Genomic DNA, 19823 nt, shown 5'->3' with positions numbered 1-19823 from the left:
GCTTAGTTTACTTAGATACTGCATTTAACTAGAGACACTTATTCCCATCAATTAATGGTTAGCCAGTGTGACTGAACACCGGAAAATGCTCTCTATGAACATTTGTTTCAGCTCCTAGTGAAATTTGCCTGCAATCACATTCCTTCTACCTACACTTCTCACAAATAAGCTATTCATTAGTTTTATGCTAGGCCAGGAATATGCACTGAAAGTGGAGCTACTTGAAACAATTTCCAGTTCAACATTGAAAAAAAAAAAAAAGAAGGAAAGGGTGGGTGGAAATTTAGTCTGTGTTCTCAGACATGAAAAGGAATGAGAAATAAAAATTGAAAGTGATTTTGAAATTTGTAACTAGGGCAATGGCGAGTTTCTAAATGGCAGAGACTGTGAGCAAGTAGCACTGTCCTTTGTGCTCCACTGAAGCAGGGGCATCATTGCAGGAATTTAACAAACTGGCCCCAAAAGGTGTCTGAGGGCATCCGGAGTGTCACAGGTTCAAGGCAATGGCTTGAAGTTCTAAGGTGAACCGCAGGTATGCCAAAAAGGAAGTACAAAAGTTATTTTCCCTATTGTCTTCCATCCTCTTCTGCCTTCAGACTGTAAGTGCTTCAGGACACAACTGTGCATATGCATGTTCTCAGATAAAAGCAGCAGAGGCAGGCAAAAATTATAGTGTGGATGAAAATAGTTGATCAAAATGTTTGGAACAAATACACTTACAAGAGTATCTTTATCTTCAAATTATTCATAAAATCTCTGGCAAGGAGCTTTGAGTTCCTTTCAGGAGGTTTTGCAGCCAAAATTTACCTTGAGAGCTGGGAATAATGTGTCAAGAGGAAGAGATGTAGGAGGAGCATGACAGCAGACCAAGGGTTAAGACAGCTGCAAAAAAACATCCAGGAACATGGTAACACAGCAAACACCTACTCAGCAGAGTGTTTAATGCCAAAGATCAAGTTATGGCATGTAGCTGGTAATATTGCTGAGGTCAAGAGGCTGCAAACTCTTTTATGATGTTTATCTCTATCTTTCAGCTTCCTATATTTTGACTTTATACTCCATTTTTCTTTCCCCAGGCCTCATGGTAAGTGCCTAGTTGATGGCTATTCTGCTTAGCCTTTAAAAAATAAGGGTAAGTCCCAGCCAGCATTTCTGTGGTTTCTGTTTCCTGTGTCAGCAAATAACTCTCAGTAACAAACACATTCTTGAAAATCAGGGTCTGTTCATGGACAATTTGCAAACATAAGAAGACTCAAAAATTCAATTAATAGCTGACTTGTTATGGACTATTATCTCCACCTCTTCTGTTTGCTGCTCAGCAGCTGTGTGTGGCCAGTTAGGGCAACACATGCCCCCAAAAACATGAGACACATCATTTCTGACCTTGTTCTTCCTATGACCTTATGGCACTGGCTTGCAGAAAGAATATGTGTGTACAAATATCCTGGCGGAACTTCAAGAGCGGTTCAGTAAGTAGTTCACAACTGCTGACCATCTGGCTGTTAGATCTGAGAGGGATCTATTAATGTTAGAGCTAGAACAGTGCCAAGCTGCAGCAGAAACTGCATGCCCAAAGTGCATGCAGGCTGCCCCTAAAACCCTGACAGAAATCATTGCAATTGTTTTATCCACCCATTTACTCAAGTAATGTCACATTAGTGCTCGTGCTGTCATGTCCAGAAACACTTCACAGGAAGGAGCTCCATTATTTGATGGTACAATAATAGGCAGCCTCTAACAGCTTTAAATCTGGCTTTATGTCTTCATGATATCCTGGAAAAGACAAATTTTTGTGCATTCTCTTGCTCCTTCCTGCCCTTTGAGATGATCAAAAGCAATGGAATAGATAGACATAGGTGCTGTTAACACAGTGACAAGCCTCAGGTGGAGACAACATAAATTAAACGGAGCTCTGCGTTTTGGGATGGTTTTACTGTGCCCTTGCTCAGCTTTAAAGGCTGATAGAATAAGTTTGTGTCATCCACCAGTTTTACTGCACTGGCAAAATATACAATAAGCAAAGAACAAAGGGTGGGGTGTGGAGATACATGAATATATACAGTTTATGGGTCGATTTATGCATCATGAAAGCTGATGTACAAAATCTATACTCAGACATCTCTCCACACTTCTATTTTGTTGTTGTCACAAAAGAAATGATCCTGAGGGATTTGCCAGTATCATCATGCGTGTCAGTTTACAAAGGTCTTTTCATTTACTGGAAGCAGCAAGAAGTAAAAGCTGTGAGGAGGATAAAAAAAGTATTGTATTGACATTGCTGCCAATTTTGCAAAACAGTAAGTACTAATTTTGGAAACAATAAGATTTAATAATAAATCTTGCAATTTTTCTTAAAGAATGTTTGGAAAACTGTCCAAACACACCTTCTTTCTCTTATAGACACATTTAAATGTATTTGGAATGTGTATTGGGTCTCAGGGACAAGGCTAAAATTCATTTTCTAAAAATTTTCTCTTTTTTATTACTGAGTTGATTGGTCTAACTTAAAATATTACCTGCAGGTATTTTTTTCCTCCTGGATATGCTTCCAAAGAGCAGATCAGTCTATGAAATTTAGGAAGTTGATCTGAACTGAATCCAGTATAAAAACCTTTTGAGGTTTGCCCATCACTGCTTACAATGCTGTTTTGAAAAATAACCTCAAGGCTATTTAATTAATCGTTCATTCTTCTGGTCTCCCGGCCCAGGTAGATTAATGCCTATGCTGCCCATGGATCAATGAGTTCTGGAGTTTCCTACAGATTAGCACATCTGTAGTTTAAAGCCATTGTGCCTTAGAAGGAAAGAAAGAAGCAAAGAAAGAAAGAACAAACATATTCCCGTGAGGAACCTTTCAGGGATCAATTCATAAGCAAAGGAAAACATGCTATTCTCAGCAAGGAAACAATGTATTTTTTGTCTGCTACAGTGATTAATAACGTTCCATAGCTCCAGCCTATTTAAAGGGCTCCATCAATCCATATAGGCCAAAAGCTGACCCATTTTAAATCCTTAAAATGCAATGAGAGTTGCCCTCAACATTTTTTTTAAATTATAGGAGTGAGTGGAAGCTATAGAATTGCCACCAATTTCCTTGTTCAAGAAAGCTTAGTATCACTGTTGAGAGCATTCAGAAATAACGGCAGAAATCCTAGAGCTCTAGGGGAAGCAGCTTAAAAATCTCCAAATCTCAGGGTAGATAGGGACCACAAGGTATTATGTGCTGGGTTTTTTATATACAACAATTCAGAAGAAGGATTTTTTTTCCCCCAGTCTTAATTTCAAAATCACCAACAAAGTTCTGCCTGTCTTCTGGCTTCAAGGTTCATAATCAAATAAAAAAAGCAAAGTTTTGTCTGCCTGTTTCTGTGTAGCAGAGGTGGTAATGTGTTTTCTGGAACCGATGAAATAAATTCAATATCTATAGGCATTTAGAAGCTCAGAGATTACATTTTAGGTTTGCAGTTAGTAGACTCAGCCCTCAGCCTTGAGCCTTCCCTCTTCCACATTAGCTGGAGATGAATATTTGCTGGTCTTTCCTGGGTCATGACTCTGAAAAGGACCAAATCCTTGCAGGTGATGTTCAGTCAGTAGCCCAGAGACTGCTTGATTGTCACAGATCAGAGCCCTGAGCTCTCCTTCAGCAAAGTACACATGCAGCTTCTCAGACGGTGAGTAATCTTGCTGATATTGGTAGAACTACTCAGATATGCAAAGTCACACTGGGATTTTAGTGGGTAGGGGACCTTCTGAATAAATAAATTCATAAATCCTCAAAGCACAAGAAGGCTGAAAAAATAATTTTTAAAAAATCATCAAAATCTTCAGTCAAAATAGATAAGAATCTCATTATTTTGTATCTAGTGAAAAAGTGCATTTTACTGAAGACAAAAACTGAATTATTAATATACAGCCAATAGCCAAACATAAGATAGAGTGTATGCTAATTTCAGAGTTCAAATAGGCATTTATGATCCTAAATTTAGCCTCCCATTAAAAAAAGTACCTTGCCCAAGCTGTTTAAAAACACATCAAACCCTCTAAGAGTGAAGCAGAAAAAAGCACTGTAGTGCCTTCAGTCTCAGAAAACCAGGCAGCAAAAGAGCAAGTGAGCAGTGCCCCACCCTCAGCATTGCATGGGCAGCCTTGCAGCAGGAGCTGGGAACCACCCATCCCACCTGATGGGATCACTGGCAAACAGAGCCAGCAGGGCTGACGGCAAAACAAAATCCTTGGTATAACATGGAACGGATGAATAATGAGACAAATTCTTGGGGTCCAAAATCGGGCCAAAATACTCTGGAAATGGAATGGAAAAAGATGTGAACTGATGTGCGGGGAAGTGCAGCCCAGCTCTGCAGCCTGTGTGTGCAGCTGGGCTGCAGCTCCTGCTGTCAGACTGGGGCTGAAGGAGGGCAGCAAACAAGGGCTGCTGGTTCCTGTGCTCCAGCGTGCCTCAGGCTGGTCCCTTTGATTCATGAGCCCCTCAGACTTGTCTTTCCCACCCTCTTGGGAACAAAGGCTCCATGTTCCCTCTGCTCTCTTTTTCATGTGTGGCTCATGTGGTGCTGTAGCACTCTGTCTTCAAAGGATTTAGGGCAGTTTACAGCATCTGTATGTCAGGCCCACAGCACTTTGAAAATTGGGGAGCTTAGGCTTATATGACTTTAATGTTCCCCCTAGATATGGTCTTACACTGGCAAAATGCACTGAGGTTGACATCAACTGCCTGTAGTACATAATGAAATTCATACTTGAATGGCAAGTACTTAAAGTGCTTTTTCTGTAGTATATCACCAATGATTTTCTCACTCGAGTTATTACTTATTTCTAAAACCTTCATTACAGAAGCGGTTAAAAAATAACTTTCTCCTTTTAAAATGTTGATTTGTTTTTCTTGCAGAGAATGTGTTGCAAAATGTCAAGGTAAGCATTAGTTAAAGGGCTACTACACCATGCCAGCAGGAGCAATTTGCTTCTTATGCATATATTCCTGAATATTATTTTGTTCCCTTTCTTGTTGTGAATGGAACCACTTCCTTAGAGCAGCCAGGGGCTTTCCTCCCCCCTCTCCTGCCCTTTCTTCACCAGCTCGACAGCAGGGGCACATTGAGGGCATGGGCAGTGGAGGCACTTGTAGCAGATCTGTACATTAAGATACAGTTGCTCTGAATAAATGCAGTCAGCAGGCATCATTTCAGTCTGAAAACTGAACATTTTCTGTGTGTTAAAACTATATTAAGCCATTTAATTGTTTTGTGATTACCAGAACACTTACCTTGTGAGGATATTAATTATCTGAGCATAAAAAGACCAAGTTTTTCTGTAAGGAGAAAGCCATTCTTTTTTCTTTTTTTCCTTTTTTTTTTTAAGTTATTCAAGTTTATTTTACTCATTCCAGCTAAATAGATCTTGCCTGGGAAAGAGGAAAAAAAATGGGTCTAAATGCAAATTAACATTACTGTTTAAATATCACAGACCATTTTCTCTGAGCCCAGTTACAATAACTAGTAATTATAAAAATTGCTTGCCTTGGGCTTCTGGCTAAGCCAATGCTAAACTTGTCCTTTTATTAGATCTGTCAGACTGAGTTAATTATCTTTATGATAATAGATGTGCCTTACCTCAAACAAAACAAATACCCTTATAATTAGCTTTTTAGTTAGAATTTTAATTTATTTATAAAGACTGTTTGTTTTGTTTCTCTTTTTCCTTTTACAGAGAAGTTTTGAGCTTTAACAGGTTACTAGTCAGCTTAGTAGTATTTAAGAAAAAGCAAAATGACCAAAATGTTTTGGGGTTAGCATTGTTCCCACAGAGCCACTGTGGAATCTGTTTGGTTGTGTGGACATGCAGGTGTATATTGTGGAGAAGACAAGGGAGAGGGAGAGAGGAAGAAACAAGGCATGTTCTTTTATTCCAGAAAGATTTTTCTGAGCTGATTTTCGAAACAGCGCATTAACCAAATTTAATAGTGAGGCAAGCTAGCAAACACTAATCCAGGCTGCATGTTTTCTTTTGAATCCTTTTTCTGAAGTCAGAGATGAACTTTTGTTAGACTACTGAAAATAGAAAGCACAGTCTGGTTTAATATATCTCTGTCTCCACAAAATCCCTTTCAATCTCTCTCTCTTTCTCTCTTCTTTTTTTCCTTCTTATCTTCCTCATATATTCTCTGAATGATCCTGCAAGCCCTCCAAGCAGAACTCCTGGTAAGAATTGAGGGCTTGCAGAATGGGGTCTGTACTTTATTCAGCATTTCAGATGCAGTTTTTCCATTAAATAAAAAAATAAAAAGTGTTCCTTGTGCATCAGGGCTATCTATTATTTTCAAAAAAAAAAAAAAGAACGTGTTTTGAATTTGGGGTTAGTGGAAAATGCAATCTACAGATTAATGAATTAAAGAACATGGTTAGGAAACAAGTGCCTTGTGTATTATTTTAGTTCTGTCACACTGATAGGATCCAGATTAGATTTGTCAGATGAAGCCTGTTTAAATCAGAGTCGTAGTGTAACTTCTCTTGATCTGATTGTCCCCATGGGAGCAAGGCAGTCCTATCTGACAGCATTGTCAAGGTCTCAGGTCATTAATATTTCTGTCAGAATTTGAGATCCAAGGATTAGTTGAGGTTAACCAATACTGTTTTATCATCTTATTCCCTCTCTATCATATCTTGTTCCCTCTCTACGGAAGAAGTGGAACAGGCTTGATATGCAACAAATGTAAGGGGAATGTGGATAAAAATGGCAATTACAGTAGGAGGAGACATTACCAATATTTACTAGTTTTTCAATTAATAAAGTAATTTGAAAAGTAAACAGCTTTGCAACCAAATGAACGCAAATGCAGCTGTTTGGTAATGAAAAAACCCATCCCATTACTATGCACCTTGTGTAAGCATGCAAAAGGAAAAAAGGACCCACTTGAAATCAGCAGACATATATCTTTCTTCTCTCTATGACTTCTATATAATATATCATTTCTATATAACTAAACTTATAAGCATCTCGGAATTACAGGAAATACTACTAAACAATGCAAATGTACTATTAAATTTAAAAAATTAGTGATAGCTAGCATTAAAAGCAATCCAATATTGATATATTTCTTTTTGTGATTAAAAAGCTTCATTTATTTTTTGTAAGTTAAAGTATTTTGCTGAAAACAAATATTTCAGTGGCTAATAATTAAAACTATTGTGACAGAAGGTTATGTTTGCCTAACTTTGTACAGTCTATACAGTCTATTTGACTCTTCTAAATCACCATCAGGCTTATGTTTATTCTATATTATTGAAAGATGGCAGGAGAAATGGGAAAAGGAGACAAGAAATCAAAATAGAAATGGAAATGTTTTTAATGTAAGAGTGGGTAAAATGTAACCTCCCACCAAGAGACACTGTCAGAAGTAAGGTCCTGTTGCCAGCCATGTTTGCTTGTACTTCTAGAAGTGCTGTTAAATCTGCTATTTAGGAAGACCAAGTTTATAATTTTTTGAGTCCTTCTTTAGTCTTTCATCAGGCCCCTTGCAATTTACAGGGCTATGTGGCCACTTCTTTTTCTGGCCAGGGAGACAGGCAAGGAGAGACCCATGTCAGCTCTGTGCTGATTTCCCCTGCTAGCTGACAGCACCAGGGCAGGGTTTCTGCACACACAAAGTCCCAGTGATCCTCCTCAAAACCGAACATAATTTGTTTTTCAGCACTTGTACTGCAGCTAGAAAAAGGTATTAGAACTATAGATAACCTCTCCTCCTAGCCCCCAGTCATACCCAAACGTGGCATTGTGTTCTTGCCAATGGTGAAAAAGGATTCGGTGCTTCTTCTGGAGTCCCAGGAAACCCTTTGCTGCTGAAAATAAAAAGCTGATCTCTGTTTTTTTCTTAGGAAGTCAAAGTGCAATACCACACCAACATTAGCAAAAGTAGGTTGATGCTTTTTCAGTCACCCCTCATTCCCAGCTCAGTTTTGGGGTCCTTTGCAGCAGTCCTGGTGCCTGCCTGATCCTTTACCGAGATGGTTCGCAGAGCTGAACTAGCAGTTACTTATTGTCTGATTCAGTCTTGTTTTCTGATTTTTAGCAGTAGCATGTGTTTCTGACTTTCAGTGACTCTCTGACCCACCTCCCTGTGGCATCAGGTGAGTGCTGGTTGCAGGACAGGTGGGATGTGAGGCTGGAGGCAAACTTTCCATCGCTGCTGCTCACAGGTCTGTGACGCCAGGCATTGCTGCCACAGCTATGCACCAGCTGGGGCTCTCAGTGATTGCTGGGATCCTCTTTACCCAAGCCAATATTTTAGCTTTCCTGAGTAGTTTCTTAAGAAAAACATTTTGATCTATCTCTCTGTCAAGCAACATAACACAAAAAAAAAAAAACACAAAAAAATACCTCACATAACACAAAACACTCTAGATAGATCCCAGCTTTCTGTACATTTTGGGTGGTTTTTTGCTTTCGTTTCTTTTATTTCAGACGTCCTGGTTAGATGGAGAGAACACGTTGTATGCATATAAGGAAACTGGGGTTAAATTGCACTGTTGACACTATTGTTTTTGCTTGTATTAGAGTAAAATTCTGTATTTTATGTGGCCATATTTGTGCTTTCTTGTACAAAAACCATAACAGCTTCTATTAATGATATTTTTCAAGGAGATGCTATACTTCAGTATTATCTAAGATTTAGATATTTTATACATAGCCCACAGTAATAATAGAGATTATAATATGCATTCTTTTTCTAATAGTCCTAGAGGACTCCACATGAACAGAAAAATATGTTGTGAAATCTATCAACATAAACAAATTCTTCTTTCTTCTGCAAAATTTTACAAAATTCTCATTAGTCGTGATCACATTTGGAAGATTCTGTTTGAAATTGAAAGAATTCAATTTCCCTACAAACTAATGCACAATGCCCTAAAATCATCTGTTCTTACAATGACATGATCAGTTATATAAAAACAGAAGGCTTCTTACCGTTGAGCAGACATCTTCAGGAAAAGGCATAGCTGTACTTGAGTCTGCTCTGCTCTTTTATGAGTCTGATGCTCTGTCTCCATCCTGCAAGGACAAATACAGCTCAACATGGGCATGGTAGGGTTAGCTCATAAAAAGACTTTAAAATTACATTTTAATATTTTATTATTTTAAAGTGCACTTCAAAATAGAGTGCATTTTTTTCATATTTGCTTTACAACTGATTAATTAATCCCTCCAAATATGAACGTTCACTAAAGCAATGGGAAAAGAATATTACTAAGTTTGCAAATTCAGGTGTTCCAATGTTAGGAAATGTCACAATTAAGGCTGCAACTTCAACTCCACCCCCTTGGACAAATGCATCATGATACAGGTTTTAATTAGTTTTCAATCTCTACTTTTCCACAGTACTGCTGCTTTACTGGATGGAAGCACAGTATGCATCCCTTCTGGCTGCCCATAAAATATAAAATGATGAAAAACATTGTTACACCGGCCAAATATTATTACTAAAACATCTCAGTGGAAGGTAACTGGTGTACATAAATTCTTTGCATTTGTATGTACTGTACATTATTGTGAAAGTTACTCTTCTCATGAGAATAATAGTGTCAATTAGGCTGTCAAGGATGAGCGAGCCCATCATGTGAGCCTTGACAGAATGCTTGGGTTGATTAGCTTCATGCAGTTATCATAGCTTAATATTTACATTTGAGTAGCTAAAATTTTACAAGGTCTCTCTGAATCTTTTCTGCTTACAGAACTACATTCATAAATATTATTTGTCTTGAAAAAGACACATCATCACATACTGTACATCACTTAAATATGTTCATTTAAATTGGTTGCAGGTATAGTTATCAAATCAAGATTAAAGCACCATTTTTCCTTATTATATGAACAGACAAAAAAATTAACCAAATCACACTGCTTAGGATTGTTGAACACAAGGCTGGATTTCTCATTCCTGTATGTAGTTTCTAGGACTTGTCAAAAATGAGTGATATTTACTGCTTACACAACTGGGAAAAGTAAAATCTTCTACCTGTGGAAGGAAAAAAGGCAGACAGTGTCCTGTAGGCTAGAGTGGATATCAGGCTCAGCACTTGGCTTAACCCTTACAAGAAAAGGAAGATTTACTAACCCATCTCTTGGACACCATGTCTCTTTTCTTGGGGTACCCTTCCTTCCAAACAGACATCTTTCAGCTTGGGAACTGGACTTGGGAACTGCTCTTCCCCTTCATGTAGCAATAATGGAATAAGGTGGACACACAAGGAGGTGTGTTATATACGGAGCTGGCAGCATAGCTCCTGCTTTGCTCTGCAGTCCAAAGGCAGAGCAGGGACCAGCAGGATCTGGAGTGTGCTTTTTCGCAATTCATAAAAGAGATCTTAATTTTTTAAAATGATAATACAAGGTGTCAAAGACAGATTTCCTTCAGAATGTCATATATTGCTCTCAGCAGGGCTTTTAGTTTTCAGTGACTTCGGTTATATATGCCATCTGCTTTCAGTTGCAGCCTGACCAAATCTCCTCCTGGATGCTATTTCAGGGCTGCATATCTTGGACATTGCAAGGTCAGAATTCTAGGCAAGGTACTATCTCTGTGCCAAAAGATAAACACCTTCTCAATTTTCATTTGGTCTCTAGTCAAATTAACCTCTCATTGACTTCAACTTGGGACTCTGGAATTTCGCCCAAAATAATAGTTCTAATAAAATGAAAGAATATCCAGTACGAAAGATGATTCACAGATGGAAGCACAAAGGTATGCAATGTTTTAAAATATTGAATAAAACATATCTTGTCCCAAGTGCCTCTTCCACATGGTGGCAAATGCACAGACTAGGTTTTCTATTTTGCATCAAGAGTTTTCTGAATTCTTTCTTCTGTTTGGGTCTTGTGTGTTCTCCAATGAGACTGTAGAGGATGGATGCTGAGCACCTAAGCCCAGGCTGTTATAATCTGTGTCAATTTGATAGTCCTTCCTTATCTGCATCAGTCCATAGCATGAGGGAGGACTGCCAATGGGCTAATCTAAAGCAAAGTAGTAAGTCATTCTCCCTCATACTTTGACATTGAAGGAGATGTCATGGGCTCACTAAGTTAAGGATAGAGAAGGCTAGTAGCTCCTATGTTGGGTTTTCACCACATCAAATCCTGCTGTGTCAGGGATACTAGACCACTGTTATGGGAATTAGTAACTATGTGGGAAAAGACAGGAAGGGGAAGTGTATTTTAAAAGAAGCAGAAAGAAACATGAAAAGAGCAAATGAATAAAACATGTCAGAAGGAAATCAGAGAGGTAAAGGAGACAAAGGAGCACTAAGGTGAAAATATTAAGTGAATGATAGGGAAGAAAAGATGTATGGAAAGTACAAATGGAGATCTGGGATAAGGTTAGGTTGTTAGGGACTTGGCCTGTTCAAGTCACTAGCTTGAATTTCCTCGTTTCACATTTGCATTGCAGCCATGTCAGGAGCCCATACAGCGAGCAGGAAGGTGGCACATGACAAAACACAGCATTTGGAAGTGAAAGAAAGAATAGACTTGTCTGGCACCTTTAGGAAAAAACAGTCAAGAGAGTACTCTCTGATAAACTGTTCTTGAATATACTGCCAGAAATGTAAACATAGCAGAGATTGATCTGAACTTCTCATTTTTCACACAAAACCTCTTTCCACTTCTCAGCGATTAGGGTCACTAGAGAAATGGTGGAGGAGAGAGAGAAAGGCTCACATTAATTGCAGATTTACTATGTCAACTTCATTATAATATGAAAGAACAAAAGCCAATGCTGTAAGACAAGTAGGGAAAGCACATATAAAACCTGAAAAAGGTCTGAGAAGGCACCTCTCAAACTCCACATCCCTTACTGCTCCCTCCACCAAACAGTAACCAGGACAAAGCTCCAGTGAACTAGAGACTGTAGCTGGGAATAAGAAATTAGGGAATAGAGTTCTCTCTTCTCCTGTTCAATATTGTGGACCATGCTAAAGTAGAAGATAACCAGAAGGGGATCATGCTAAAGAAAAATAACTGCATTAAACTCACCCATACCTTCCCAGGTTGGGCAACGTGACCAACCTGATATAGGTACAAGGAACATATTAGTGGATGTAAAGATATTTGTAATTTAAGATCTCTTTGTTTAATTCCCAAGACAAAAAATTACCTACAATTCACAAATTACTTGAGCCCATCTTTACAGATGAAGGATATTTTCCAGAGGGAAAAAAAAAAAAAAAAGGAAGTCACTGGATTATAGTTATCGCAAAGCTAGAGGGGAAAATTGCACAGTAAAGCAGTATATTTATATCTACAGAACCATGGAGAGCAAGCAAAACAAAATAAAAATAAAATACTCCTAAGCAGCCTAAATAGCATTGCAAATAAAACTTTATATTAAGAGATACATTTGCATACCAGAAAAATTAGATGTGAAGCTTACAGTAACCACAGATCAAACCATTAAAAGTAAAAAGGGATCTGCAGAAATCTTGATGGGTGATGAATTAAAAAATACTTATTAAGGACTTCAAAATTTGACCTAATAATAGAATTTGCATGTCCAGTTTTAAAATGAAACCCCATGGAAGTAATTTTCCCTTGATACATACACATATTTCAGTCTAACAGTAAAGGAAGAAATGTGAACACATTAAGGATGGAGTACACCATGTAAGAATCCCAGAAGGACTTAACTGAGTTTAATTTAGATTAATAGGATACTATATAAATACTTCTTGCCTGTTAAGTACTTTTTATTAAGATATAACCAATTTCTAATAATTTTCCATCATTCACACTGCAAAAGTATAAAGAGAATAACAATTTCAAAAGTATTGAAATTCTGTTTTCAGAAAACCAAGACATTCAGAGCTGGGTTTGTGTTTAAGAGTGTAGAAATGTCATTCACCTCCTAATTTTAGTTCTTGAAAGGACAGTTTAATTTTGTAGTTTAATCTAGCCTTAACTATCTGTCTGTGTTTCCTCTGCAATCAGAGGAACATAGGAAGAGCAACAAATACCTCTAACAAACAGTTCATCCATCGTAGAAGAGGAGACTGGAGTAAGTGGATTATGGCACTCTCTGATGGTGTTTATGAATTTCTCCTCATTAACACTGATGTCATCCAGACGAAAATCTGAAACCAGGCTTGTACCTTTGCACACCTTAAAGGAAGTTAGATGATCCTCAGCTCACAGTGGAGTTTTCAAAATCTCCAATCTCACATTACCAATTATTTCAAAATTGTCGGCACATATGCCCTCAAACACTTTTGGATGGGACATTAGTTCCCTTAAATCATCTAATTGGTTTAGAGTGTGTATTTCCTACTGTTTAGAAAAACTATTAAATCAGCATGAGGACCGAAGGATGTTTGGGAAAGAAAATCAGGTCCTAACTTGTCACTGTTTTATGTTAAAAGAAAAGTAATAGCAGACTCCGTTTTGCCGATTATTGTGACAAGATATATGTGATTATTACTCTAGAGAAAGAGGAGACTCTGCTTCTTTACCCTCAGCTGTGAGCAGTACTGATCACTGCCCTTTGAAAATAGTGAAAGCTACACATAGTGGGATCCGAGTTTCATACCTGTATCCTATAGATATTCAGGAAATAGCAACTATGAACTACAGCAGACAGATGGTAAAAGATAGAAGGAAAACCACAAATATTTAAATACAGGGAGAAATCTAAAGGAGCAGTGATCACTAGTGGCAGAGAGAACTACTTGCATGTACATCTTCCCTTCCAAAGCTGTTGTATCTGCACATTTTTTTCATAATTAAGTGGTATATCTTACACAGTATTCTGGTTTGAGAACTATTATTTTCACAGTGAAAAGTGAGATTCAGAGAGATTAGAGACTTCAGCCAGAAAAACATTAATTAGTGTGCTAGACTTTACTGCCAATAGGAACCACAAGCTTGACATATGCCTGGAGTTTTACTCAATCCAGACCATAATTCTCTTCTCAGTTCTTCAAGGCAGCTAGTAACTAAGATGGATAAAAATTGTTATTTAACTGTGTACAAATTATAGCATTTCCATAGAACTAGATTTATTATGTATATATAATCCTATTGATTTCATCTTTATTTAACTCCCTTAGAATGCTATTCAGAATTAAATAATTCAAACCCAGTTTATTCTTGCATTTAAAATCCACAGTGAAACAGATTACTTTTGACACTTGTGTGATAAAGACTTTAAGATACACCTTTTAATGGCTCCATAGTTACCTGTTGTCAGCTTGAACAGAAAGAACAGAAAACAAACAATCATCACAATATTTCTGACATAGCAAAAAGTCAATGAACTTTCACTCTTGTCCTTTTCCAAATCCCCTGCTCCCAATACATAACTTAGAATCTGCTAAAACATCTATCAGATGATAGATATTTCCTATGCAACTCTGAAAAAAATCTGGTTACCTAACTGGAAATAGAGGATGTTTATTTTTCATGTTGTTACTGATCCATAAGTGAAGTATCCAATAAACCTGTTAGAGGAAAACATCATCAAACTGCTTACAACCACTGAGTCTCAGTAGCTAGCAAGTTCCAGTCTTGCCAAGTTTAAACATTTTTGAAAGAGGATCCACACATCTGGATGATTAAATAATTCACACCTCACCTTTTACTCATTTCTTTTCTTTGTATTTCTTCTTTGTTGTCTTGTTGGGGGCTTTTCTTGAAGCAATGAAAATTCTCAAGGCAAAAGGAGATCTTTCTAATTAGTAGGCTAAGAGTAAGCATTGCATTAAAAAATGACACTTTATCTGCAATACAGAAATATGAGGTAAAATTCTGATTTCAGAAAGGGAAGTAGTGTGAAGCTACACATGAGCCTGTTGTAATCAGTGTGAACAAAATAAAATCTTCATGGTTTTGTACAGTTCGAAATACCATGGCTCCCCTTTTCACATGTATCCACCTATATTTAGGCACAACCCTCTTGCTTCATGTTAAGGATTTTATCTGAGTTTTGGGGATCTCCCTCCAGTTGAGCAAATATCACTGATTACAGTGAACAGAATGTGATGAAAGGTTTTTGCATCATTTGCAATCTTCAACAACAAAATATTGTTATCACTGTTTTTCCTAAGGCTCATTCTCCTGCTCAATATCTTAATGGCATGTGTTTTAATCCTAGCATTTTCAGTTTGTGACAGGGTTCAGCTAACCACAGTATCCTCAATTCAACACCACCCACGGTTTCTATCCATTTTGTACTGTCAGAAGCACATCAAGCAGCCTCTGAGAGTAATCACATCAAAATCGATTTTCATGGCTGAGAGAAAAATAATGGAAATTTCTCTAATGTAGAAAATGTATGTGTTCCTTTTGGTTAACCAAAATAGACTATATATCAGGACTGTCAAAATTAAGTTTTCTTAATTCAATGCTCTTCTCCAGACTTGTGTACAAATTACAAGCCCTCACTACAGAATGTCTTCAAAATTATACTCTTTTGGACTGCCTCAATGTGGTTCCCACAAAATGAACAGTCTACCCAAGTGATGGACTACAGATCATTCTCCATAGCAGATCTACAAGCAAATTAATCAAGGGATTATAAAATAGCCTCTGAACCTATACTGAAATGGCCAGCCAGGACTCTATACCTGCACAGAACCTCGTGATGTTACCAGCAGCTGCACAAAGCCATCAGCAGGGTATAGAGGCCACATGTTACATCATGGGTCAGTTCTGTGCTTCTATAACCCCCCAAAAATGTGAGATTCAATGCACTATCATGCAAGCAAAGCTCAAAAAAATTTTCCGAAGACTACTTCAACAAGGATATTCTCAGAAGGAACAAGAGCCTCTTAAATGCAGCAATCATTTTTAATTGTTTGACAGCGTTATTGGAAATCATGTTCAAATGTTAGTTAGCAGTTCTGAATATGCTGCTTGTCTGTGATTGCTCTAATCAGTTGTGCAATATTATGTCCCAGAGTTAGGTTTGCTTACCTCCTTTAAGTGGGTTTGAAATGCTGAAGTGGATGTTCATGAGCTTACTCGTACAGATTCTGGTAGGAGCCGTAAAGAGAGAAAAGGCTAAAATAGCTCGTGTTATTTCCTGAGGTTATCTTAGAACTAGGTGCTAGAGAAGAGACTGGCAGCAGTAATAGCCAGGCATACGTATTTGGGATGCTGCAAAGGCATTTTCTGTGGAAATACATGGGAATTTTCTGAAGGTAATTACAGATTGCCATAAATATTTATTCAAATTTGAAAATGGATATGATAGTGACCTACATTCTTAAAACAGGATTAAGTCATTAATCTGAAAAGTGTTTTCAGTGGTGCATACGGAAAGAAATAGGAGTGGCAAGTTCTGATTTAGAAAGTCTTTTGTTGCTTTGCTAAGGAGAGTAGTCCAAATGAAACTATGATGTCATGAGTGAAAACTTGGGTTAGAGAACTTTATCCAGAAAGTAGTTCTCAGATGACATTCTGCAACAGTCTGTTCTGGATTTTGTCCATTGTGAGTGACAATTCAGACAATTGAATTGAAAATATGTTTATTAAATCTGCAGCTGATGTAAAGCTGGGAGGGATCACACACACAGTTAAGGACAGAATTAGAAAGCACAATGGTTTTTATGAATTGAAGAAATAGTCTGAAAAATATATGGTGCTGTTTGGTAAGTGGGAAGGATTAATGACAAGCCAGAATGAGCAGCTGATCAGTTCAGGAACTGAGATCATCGAGGGTTATAGGGTGAACGTGGATAGTAACACCAAGCTGGTATGGCAAAGGTTAATGTCACATTAGGACACATAAACAAAAGTTTAACAGTAAGGGATATAGTATGGTTCTTCCTGCCCACCTCCTCCTAGTTAGGCTGAGGTAAAATAACACCCCCAGATTTGGGTGATGTGCTTCAGCAAGAAGAGAGACTTGGAGAGATGTCCAGAGCAGAGCTATCAGAATGAGCAGAGCCCTAGGAAACATGATCTAACAGAAAAGATTGAAAGCCTGAGTTATTAAAGTTAAAAAAAACTGTCAGGAGACCTGACAGGGCTGTCGCACAGTGGAATGGAACAATAAATTCTCCATGATATTTCACAGGCTAAGAAGAGATGATCGTAAATTACAACACTGAAGACTCAAGTTACAATTTAGGAGTGATTTTCTAAATATGAGGCAGTGAGGAGATGACTGAGCTTTCACTGTCAGGGACCTTTAAGAACAGGCTGAGCAAGAATGGCACAGGTTTAACAGATCTCACCCATAACCAAAGGGGTGGACCAGAGGAAGCTATTTCCAGCTCTATTTTTATATGAGCTGATGACTGTGCACTTAAGCGTCTGTGCACAAGTACTTGGACAGGTCTAACCAATTAACTTGGTCATGATGGTATGCAGCATCTCTTAGTGACAGAAACACCTGAAAAAAACATCAGGTGGTGTTGTCAGCTCCTGCAGTTTTACGTTGGCTCAGCTCCTGAACTCATACAATAACAAGAAAACCTTTCTTCTCACAGAGAGGAAAAAAAAGTAATTTCTAATCTTGCCTTTGTGAAGAAGAACTTGAAAACTTGTCTCCAAATAGCTTAAGAAATCAGATGACAAAGAAAAAGGGACAATGTTTCTACACCATTAAATTCTCATGGTTTTGGGGGGGCCTGACTAGCGGTTTTTCAAAGGAGTTGGCATTAATGGTAATGGGCTAATTTGAATAGACAAATTTAGAAATTGATATTCCTGAACTTCCTATTATAGAGAAGGCAATACTGCCTGAACAGCAGGTCTATTTCAGGAAATTAAAACCTCCCCATATCCTTTCAGATGACTTGATCGTTTCTACAATTCAGTCAATGTTACACAGGGGACATTGCACAATGCTTAATATGGTGGCAGAAAATTCACCTAGCAGAGAATTGTGAAGGCACAGTGTGTCTGCTGAAAAACTCTCCAGCTGGGAACAGACATAATAGGGGCACAAGGAATTAATTTTTGGGCAATCTCTGTTTGGAAGTTGTTGTCTCATTAACAGTTGTTCTACAGGGTGGGTCTAGGTAGAAACTGCATGCAGAAGAGCAGCTCTCTTTTGTACCAAGCAGGTCCAGACATCTGCATTCTCAAAAGACATATGAGTTAAAACATATTATAGATGTCAAATGTGAGATTTGTTTGAGTGCTTAAGTAAGTGTTTCTTCCCCCAGAAACGCAGAGCTCAGGATAATGTTTTAAAACCTAAATCGACCAACATTCAAGATCTTTTTCTCTTGAATAGTTGTGATCTTCATTATAGATTATATTTGCCTTCTTCCACCATATATCCTTGCTGACGGTTTCTATTTCTACTTTCCTGGAAAATTGACAATTTCTGTCATCCCTTCCCCCCTCAGAGGCAGAGAGAGGTGGGAAAACCAGTGCTATGACAGATCCCTTTCACAGGATGAAAATAAAAATAGTAGAAAAGACCTTTCTGATTACGTAGTCAATCTCTTGCAGCACTTCCTTCATTAAGACTTGGAATAAATGTCATGCATGTTTTACAGAGCTCTGATTATTTTTTTTATCATGATTGGGGCATTTTAAAATGTTATTTAGGCTCCACTGGGCTTGGTCAGTCTTTATCAAATCTATGGGATCTCCTCTTTCCACTTTCACAAACTTCTGTGAGGCTAAAGATGCAGACACACCACAGAGATGTCTTGACTGCTGCCAGCTTCTACCTCCTGAGAGTTGATTTTTTTTCTGTACTTTTATCTCTACATTTAAAAGGTCTCCCTGTATCACATATCTTCCCCAGGCATTGCTAATCAACTTGTCCTTTGGCTTCTTCTCTGCTAAGATGAAAAAATGAGTGCTGCAATTCTCTCTAAGTGAGCAGTATTTTTCACTCTCTGAAGCATTTTCTGTAGCTCTTTTTTTGAATTCTCACCCAATTTTTATCATCCTTCTGAAAACTCAAACTTCTCAGGAGACTCCAGCTGAGACAGCCATTCCATTTTGCTCCTCTTTCTCCAACTACCATCAATAAGGCCAGAAGCCACTGAAACTCCCCTGACAAGCAATAGCTGTCCTGCTGCTTCCACTGCAATTGCTTGTTTCTTGAACTTTTCAGTTCACCAAAGAAAAGCAAGAGGATCTCTGGAGCATTCAGAAATGCAAAGAAAGGGAAGGAGAGATGTTCTTCCTTTGGAGGGGCAGGGAAGCTGTGTACACCCACATCATCTCTAAGCTTAGTATCTTCTCAGAAACAGCTGTGATCTGAAACCCTGACAGAGAAAGTACAACAGTGGGAATTTGGGCTCCACAACTGCAGGAGGGAGGAATTCTTCCTGGAAATCCTTGGAGCACAGCATTTTTCTCCCAGAGCTGGATTTACCCACTGAATGCAAATATGCCCTTAAGTTACATCTAAAAATGAGGATTCTCCTTGCAAATGTTAAGCACAGTTGTAATGATTCGTACATAAAGACTAGAGACCACAGAGAAACATCTATTATTGTTGCTGCAAAACACAGTAGCAACTCATGAGAGTTTTACTTTTATTATTCATGTTGCTATTAGGAGTTGCATTATTACTAGATCCTAGCTGGCACAGATGGCTGCTGTGCTTTGAGGTCTGCTTTAGTCATGTTTTTAGCCGCTTTTTTCTGCAGATTTTATAGGGTTTGGGCTGATTTTAGCTTCCTTCATTTGCTTGATAATTGTTTTGGGTTTTGTTTCAGTTTTTTTCTTAATTAGCAGGAATATGTTTATGTTTATAGTGTGCTTTATTCACTCTTTTTGAACTTGTGGTAACCAGAATCAGCAATGCAATTATACCTTCTGTTGTTTGTGTGGGACTGGCTCAGGCCAGATGCTTT

At 38.1% G+C, this 19823-nt stretch overlaps 1 long non-coding RNA gene across 1 annotated transcript; it reads right to left on the bottom strand.

Moving 5' to 3' along the window:
- Positions 1 to 2687: 2687 nt before the first annotated feature.
- On the bottom strand, positions 2688 to 16017 carry LOC132072792 (uncharacterized). The gene is made up of 5 exons (XR_009418394.1): positions 15967 to 16017; positions 8977 to 9060; positions 5279 to 5416; positions 4179 to 4299; positions 2688 to 3789 (listed from the first exon to the last, which is right to left on the bottom strand). It is a non-coding gene; the product is annotated as an uncharacterized LOC132072792 (long non-coding RNA).
- Positions 16018 to 19823: the final 3806 nt, after the last annotated feature.

The sequence above is a fragment of the Ammospiza nelsoni genome, chromosome 4 (assembly GCF_027579445.1).
Source record: "Ammospiza nelsoni isolate bAmmNel1 chromosome 4, bAmmNel1.pri, whole genome shotgun sequence".
NCBI classification, from domain to species: domain Eukaryota; kingdom Metazoa; phylum Chordata; class Aves; order Passeriformes; family Passerellidae; genus Ammospiza; species Ammospiza nelsoni.
The sequence above is the reverse complement of the archived record's forward strand: the minus strand, read 5'-3'. Positions and strand labels throughout refer to the sequence as shown.